The sequence below is a fragment of the Primulina tabacum genome, chromosome 11 (assembly GCF_025594145.1).
Source record: "Primulina tabacum isolate GXHZ01 chromosome 11, ASM2559414v2, whole genome shotgun sequence".
Taxonomy (NCBI): domain Eukaryota; kingdom Viridiplantae; phylum Streptophyta; class Magnoliopsida; order Lamiales; family Gesneriaceae; genus Primulina; species Primulina tabacum.
The window spans coordinates 30,962,254-30,970,321 of record NC_134560.1 but is presented as its reverse complement, the minus strand read 5'-3'; the positions used below and the strand labels follow the sequence as shown (position 1 = coordinate 30,970,321).

The 8,068-nt window shown below is 35.4% G+C and overlaps 1 long non-coding RNA gene across 2 annotated transcripts; it reads left to right on the top strand.

Moving 5' to 3' along the window:
• Positions 1 to 262: 262 nt before the first annotated feature.
• LOC142519890 (uncharacterized) lies at positions 263 to 6,155 on the top strand. Of its 2 annotated transcripts, XR_012813804.1 has the most exons (4): positions 263 to 339; positions 4,121 to 4,156; positions 4,248 to 4,346; positions 6,004 to 6,155. It is a non-coding gene; the product is annotated as an uncharacterized LOC142519890 (long non-coding RNA). The 2 variants fall into 2 exon arrangements; XR_012813803.1 differs by lacking the exon at positions 6,004 to 6,155 and having other exon boundaries at positions 4,248 to 4,436.
• Positions 6,156 to 8,068: the final 1,913 nt, after the last annotated feature.

The window sequence follows — 8,068 nt, the reverse complement described above, 5'->3', positions numbered from 1 at the left end:
CATGGATGTAAGCGTTACACAAAGTTGAGTGCAATTGTGAAACTATACAACACCAAAGCAAAGCATGGGATGAGTGACGCTCTATTTTCCGATCTACTAATGGATTTTGGGGATATGCTACCAGATAATCACAACCTGCCAACCAAAATGTATGATGTAAAAAAGACATTGAGTTGTTTGGCGTTGAGTCATGAAAAGATTCATGCTTGTTCCAATGATTGCATTCTTTATAGGAAGCAATATAAAGACTGCGTAAACTTGCCCTAAATGTGGCTTGTCACGGTGGAAGCTAACCAAGAAAAACGTTGAGAAGAAAGTTGTTCCTGCAAAGGTGCTGTGGTATTTCCCTCCCATACCAAGATTTAAGCGCATGTTTAAGTCTCTACATACCTCCAAAAATTTAACATGGCATGCAGGAACCACAGGAGTTCCCGGTCAGTTACGTCATCCAGCTGATTCACCATCTTGGAAGTTGGTGGATCATATGTGGCCCGACTTTGAAAGTGAACCAAGAAATCTTCGCCTGGCACTTGCAGCTGATGGCATTAATCCTTATAGCAACCTTAGTAGTCGGTACAGTTGCTAGACAATTATGTTGGTCACCTATAATCTGCCTCCAAACATGTGTATGAAGAGAAAATTCATCATGCTAACTATGCTCATTTCAGGGCCTAAACAGCCAGGAAACGATATAGATGTCTATCTTGATGTGTTAGTTGAAAATTTGCAATGATTGTGGGATGGAGTTGATGGTGTCTATGATGCTTATCGAAGACAATTTTTCACTCTTAAAGCAGTCTTACTATGGACCATCAATGACTTTCCAGCCTATGGTAACCTTAGTGGATGTACTACACATGGTTATTATGCATGCCCAGTATGCAAAGAAGATACTTGTGCAAAGCATTTGGAAAATGTCATTTGTTGGTCATAGATGATTCCTACCACGGTTTCATCCACATCGGAGGCAAATGAAAGAGTTCGATGGTATGGAAGAACATGGAGAATCATCTACACCATTATCTGGAGTTGCTTTGTTTGACAAGCTTTTTGACATAAGATGTGTTTTCGGAAAGAAGATTAGTGTGAAAGGTAAACAGAGAAAGAATGCAAAGGACAATAATTCGGAAGATAGTAAAGAAGAAAAAGATTTTGGATCAACAGATTTCAGAAAATGTTGGAAGAAGAAATCAATTTTTTTCAATCTTCCTTATTGGAAACACCTGCATGTTAGGCATTGTCTCGATGTGATGCACATAGAGAAAAATGTCTTCGAATCTCTCATTAATACTTTGATGAATGTTAAAGGAAAAATCAAGGACAATGTGGCAGCTAGGTTGGACATGGTTCAAATGGGAGTAAGGCCTGAATTGGCACCTAAATTTGGTGAAAAAAGAACATATCTTCCTCCTGCTGCATGCTCATTCACAAAAAAAGAAAAGTTACAAGTTTGTCAGTCAATAATGGATATAAAAGTCCCAGAAGGTTTCTCATCGAACCTGAAAAATCTTGTGTCCTCGTCTGAGTTGAAATTGATTGGCTTGAAATCTCATGATTCTTCAAAGATATTTGTTGCAATGTGATAGATGTAGCCAAGTTAGATAAGCTGCAATCTGACTTGGTTGTTACACTCTGCTTATTGGAGCAGTATTTACCCCCTTCTTTCTTCGATGTCATGCTTCACTTAACAGTTCATCTTGTTCGAGAAGTTCGATTATGTGGACCAGTGTACTTCCGGTGGATGTACCCGTTCGAAAGATCCATGAAGGTGCTTAAGAGTTATGTAGGCAGTCGAAAACATCCTGAAGGTTGCATTGTTCAGAGATATTCAGCCGAAGAAGCAATTGAGTTTTGTTCGGAATACCTAAATGACCTTGATCCTATTGGGTTCCCTCAATCAAATCGCGATCCCAAATCAAACATTGCTGGCTTCTTAGCATGCAAAACACAAATTGTAGTGCCACAAGTTGACCTTCAACAAGCACATTTGACTGTGCTGGAAAATACAGAAGAAGTATCTCCCTACATTATGTAAGTGTATTGCATTATTCTATAATTCTGCACCCATGTGATTGTCAATATTTAATATCCAACACAAATTGCTATATAAATATTTCCACAGTGAACATAAATATTTCCTGAAGTCAATGTTTCCGAAAAAGAGAAAGATGAAAGGTGGATACAAGATGCTCACAATAAAAAGTTCATTGACTGGTTTCATGCAAAGGTTAGGTGGATAAATATGCTTTATGCATTTTGCGGTGAACAGTTTGGAGCTATTATTTTAATCACCCTATTCTAATTGTATAAATGTCAGGTGGATGCTGAAATAGATAGCTGCAATGGTGGAACGACATCAACATTGACATGGCTGGCTCATGGTCCACGTGGGCAAGCCATTAAGTATAGTAGTTACGTGATAAATGGCAATTTATACCAAACAAAGGCACGGGATGATGAGAGAGTTTGCCAAAACAATGGGGTTTCTCTAGTTGCTAGCACCATGGTTGTCTGTAGTGCCAAAGATAAGAATCCCTTGATGACTGATGTGACTTTCTATGGAGTGATTGAAGAAATATGGGAGTTGGACTATCATCAATTTCAAGTTCCTCTTTTCAAGTGTGCGTGGGTTGCAAATGACAAAGGAGTAATCAACAATGATGAATGTGGATTCACCTTGGTCAATATGAACAAAATAGGACACAAGAATGACTCATTTGTCCTTGCAAGTCAAGTCAATCAAGTCTTTTATATTGATGACCCATTACAAAAAGGGTGGTCAATTGTAATCCATGTGCCAAATCGATGTTACAAGGGAGATGATGATGGTTGGACTAGTATTCCTTATTCTCGACCAATTGATGATGTTGATACTCATTTTATTCCGGCTCTTGAAAGTTACTTTAGATCAGAAACTGAGGGTGGCTGGGAAACGAACAAGAAAAAATGATGTGTTTCACTTTTATGTCATGTTTTTTGTTATGCTATAAAGATAACCTCATTGCTATTATTTATGTCATGTTTATTATTTATGTCAGGTTTCTACAAGTTATGTTTATTATTTATGTTATAATTGTTTCTGTTATTATTTATGTCTTGTTTATACATGTCTTATTAGAATTATTGTTTATGTTATTTTAATGGTTAATGTTATTGTGTAGGTTTTAACATTGGTTTCATTCATGTAAATATGTAGAAAAAAGCTCAATGGGTCGTAAAAAAAAGGACACAAATGCTACAGTTGAGATGATACAAGGAGTACATGATGATAAGCTAAATGAAGTTACTAATGCAGAGCACCCTATGCTTACTGATGGAGAAGAACATCCTGTATATGTGCAGAGGAACAAGCGAGGCCCTACGTTGATGGGTAAATTAATTGCTAGTGCCAGATGGGGGAAAAAAGCAAAGATTTATTATGATGACATGGGGCGGCCAACATACAATGCAAATGGAAGGGCTTTACAATCATACATTGGTTCTATTGCTAGAGCCATGGTGCCAATCAGTAAAAAGTCATGGCCTGAAGTTCCAGAAACCATAAAACAAAAACTGTGGGAAGAGATTTCGGTAAGTACAAGCTTCAATTTGAATTTACAATCATACTTGCACCTCTAAATAATCCGTTTTTGTTGCAGAATATCTTTGAACTAGCGCAAGAAATTCAGTATGCTGTGATGAATTCAGCATCTCAGAAGTGGCGAGATTTCAAAAACAAATTGACTAGTAGATTTGTTTGGCCGAACAAAGATAATCCTGAAAAGTTGATTTCTCCACCAAGTCAGTATCAACTCCCACTAGCGGATTGGAAATCATTTGTTGATGCGAGACTGGATCCATCATGGGAGGTACTATAATAATTGATATGTTTCCTCACGAATTTATTAAATTCAATACTTAACCGAGCCAACATAATGATGCAGGTTACTCATGAAAAAAAAAACAACGGACCATGCATTGTAAATATCACCACAGAATGTCTCGCAAGGGTTACATCGGCTTGGAGGCTGAACTGGTAAGAAACAGAGCAATATATTTGTAATTTTTAGCATGTTCTTCATGTTATTAAACATATGAGTTTTTAAAATGTAGTGGGGTGAAGATGTAAAATACCTCCAAGGGTATTTCTAAAGGGCCAGGTTTTAAAATATTGACGGTATGTATCGTACTTATTTATTATTGCATGAATTGGTAGTGGTTATTAATTAGATTGTGATTGTTGCATTAACTTTTCAATTCCATTATAGGGTAATCTGAAACAAAGTGGTTCGGTTGAGTGTGGATATTGTGTGATGAGGTACATGAAAGAGATAGTCGATTGCGATGATCCACAGTTGGAGAAGATGGTGAGTTTCTTCTTGGGATAAATTTGTTGATTGATTGAGATGAATTGTTGTCATTAAGATATATTTTATTGTTGAGATAATGTGTTGCCATTGGGATATATTTTGTTATTGAGATAATGTGTTGCCATTGGGATATATTTTATTGTTGAGATAATTTCTTGAGATGAATTGTTGTCATTGTGATATATTTTATATTAGTGATAAAAAAAGGAAATTTTGTTCCTGATTTTTATATCTTCTGTGTTGTAATCTTAAGCTTTTGTGTTTATTCTGTTTATTGCTGATATATGTTTTGGTTATAATACTTTCTTTTCATTTGTTTTATTTGGTGGGTTGTTGGTTTTATCAAGAAATTTGAAGCCCAGAAATCATATACGGGAGTATGATTCTGGACTGTAAGTGTTGTCTTTTTTTTCAAGATTCTTGTATCATTTCCAAGTGGCACAAATTCAATATGTTCTTACTTTTAAGTTGATTTTGCTTCTTGAAACAAGAAGTTGGGTTGCTTCAGATTTTGTTGGAGTTTAAGGTGATCTGGTTTGGTCTTTTCCTGTTTTTTTGGTCTATATCTGTCCTCACGCAAATGTAAATGCAGCCTTAAGAACTGATATATTCATATACAATCCATCTCCTATAAATTAAAAAAAAAAACCAATTCATGGAGACTTAAGAAAATAAACCAACCATGGGAACCGATGCTAAGAACTTGGCAGAAGATGAAATTATTTTCCGAAGCAAATGCAAACCTGATTCTGTTTCGGATGACATTACGCTGCCCGAGTTTGTGCTTTTGAATATGGACTTATATCTGGACAAGATGGCTGTTGTGGATGTAGTTAATGGGAAAGGCTACACTTACAGGGAAGTGAGCAGAGATATCAAGAGATTCTCCAAGGCTGTTAGATCACTCGGGCTGAGGAAAGGCAGAGTCGTGGTGGTGCTCCTCCCCAATGTGGCAGAGTATGCTATCATTGCACTTGGAATCATGGCTGCAGGGGGCGTTTTTTCTGGTGCGAACCCCAGTGCTCACGCATCAGAAATACAGAAGCAAGTCGAGGCTGCTGATGCAAAGCTTATTGTAACAGATGGATTAACCTATCACAAAGCTTATTGTAACAGATGGATTAACCTATCACAGGTTATAACTGACACATATTTGCAGGGGCATATCCGAGTTTAGGGCGCTCATTTCTTCACCGGAAATTAAAGACAATTTATGCCTTTTGTTTGTGTTTTGTATGCTTTCGGTTTGATGTGTTATATATGTGTGCGTTACTGGTCCATGGATAAATAAATTTGCTTGGTGTTCGATATGCAACATCATTTTTCTATTTGGGTGGTGACTTGTTTCAAGTTTTGTGGTTTTTCGAAATTATTTATATAATATCTTGATTAAATTGGTTTAGTAAGTGCAATTGTCTTCATGCAATTGGGGTAATCTGTAATGGATGTAGAATAGATGGAAACAACAGGCGCTATCTCAGCTTGAAGAGTGGTGACATGTTATGAATTTTTATCCGGTGTTATTTCAAGATGCAAATGAAATAAGTCCGTACTTTCAAATGAAATATGCCTCTACTAGTACTGATATATTTTATATCTGTCAATTTTTATTTGAAATAGAAGAATCTAATGTATTTTCTTTTTCAAATTTCAGTTTGCAGGATGCATCAAGAACCAATATTACACGCAATGTCAATATGACGAGGTCAGAAGTGAATGGAGTGAATTTGTTTACTCCTATGTAGGTGCTTAGATGGATGGTGTATGTTGGGACAAATATTTTGTTTGTCATTGTGGATTTTTGGATATACTATTGATTTTGTGGATACATTTTTTGGGTTACTTGTGGATTGATGAATATGTAATTGTGGATTCGTGGATATTAATCATTTTTAGATGGATAATTTATGAGTTTAATTATATTAGTGTATTAAGTCATATATTGCGAAGTTTTTTTTAACAATTACTTCATCAAAATAAAACATAATGAAGTGTAACAGGTAAATTACTTTGTTGTTATTTGCAAATTGTGATGTAACATAATATTAAATACTTCGTCAATAAGAAATCAGACGAAGTGATAGAATTAATTTACTTCAACATTGTTCTGTAAAAACGAAGTTGTTTTGCGCAATTACTTCACCAAAATACAAATGACTGAAGTCTTTCGAACCACTTACTTCGTCACTAAATGTAAATTATGAAGTAACATAATATAAAATACTTCAACAAATAGGATAAATGCTGAAGTTATAGATTATATTTACTTCGACAAATAGGATAAATTGTGAGGTTGTTTGTGTCTATGACCTCATCAAAATACATAACTATGAAGTCTTTCAGATGAATTACTTCGTCGATTATTGTAAATAATGGAGTAAAATATTATAAACTACTTCGCTAAAAAAAATTAAAGACGAAGTTATATATAGAATATTACTTCATTATTTACAATAATCGATGAAGTAAAACACATTTCTTACTTCGGCACCGGTCCAATTCTGGACCGGTTTTCGAAAACATTAGTATTTTCAATCATACAACTTCGGTTATTATGCGAAGTAAAAGGTACATCTATTACTTCACGTCCATATACTTCGGCAATTAACTACCTTATTACTTCATTGATTACGCGAAATAAAAAGCGATTTTTCTACTAGTGAATGGCTTCTTTAAATAAGATTACAATGTTTTCTAAAGATTATTATGTCGACTGGAAAATTCGTATGCATGCACATTTATTTGCACAAGATGATGAAACGTGGTTTGTCATCAATGAAAGGCCAATGAAGATCCTGAAGGCAAATACACCCATTGCAATATCTTAGGGTGCTCCACAGATAATGGATAAGCACCGGTCTGAATGGACCGCTAAGGATAAGAAGAAGGACAATCTTGACAATGTGGCCAAATATATTCTTTATAAAATTCTTGATAAAAAATGATTGATAAAATTAAAACTTGTTCTACAGCTAAAGAAATCTGAGAGAGTTGACTCAACTTTGTGAGGAAAACGAACAGACAAAGGAGAACAAGTTAACCATGGCCATTCAGAAGTTTGATCGTGTCAAGATGAAGGCTGAAAAATCTCTCAATGAGTTTGATGAACGATTTAACAGTATCATTATTGAACTTACATATCTAGATAAAGAATATTCTAATCGTGAAATTTCATTGAAAGTAATGCAAGTAATACCTAGAGAATGAGATGAAAAGACAATAACAATGAGGGAATCCAAAGATCTAAAAAAGCTAGAGTTGCATAAATTGTTTGCTGATCTCAAAGCCTACGAGTTCAAACTCGAAATTCAGACTAAAGAAAGGTCATCTACATCTCAACCAACAAAGGATCTATCTGTGACTGTTTTTGTTCCTCCGATCAAAGAAACTTCATGCAAGAAGTCCGTTGAGCAGCTAAGCAACGAGTCCATGTCTCTATTCGTCAAAAGGTTTAGTAAATTTATGCGTAAAATCTATCTAAATATACTAAAACTTATTATAAAAAGGACCAGACAGAGAAAGATCAAGCTTGTTATGACTGTGGCAAGAGAGGACCACTTTATTGCAAATTGCAACACACCCAAAAAGGATGAAAATAAAATGTTTGAGAAAAGACGGTCGAAGGATGAGAAAATATCTTTCAAAAGAATAAATATCAGAAGGTTCTTGTTGCAGAGGAAAACAAAAGCAAGTGGGAAAACTCAGAGAGTGAGTCTTCT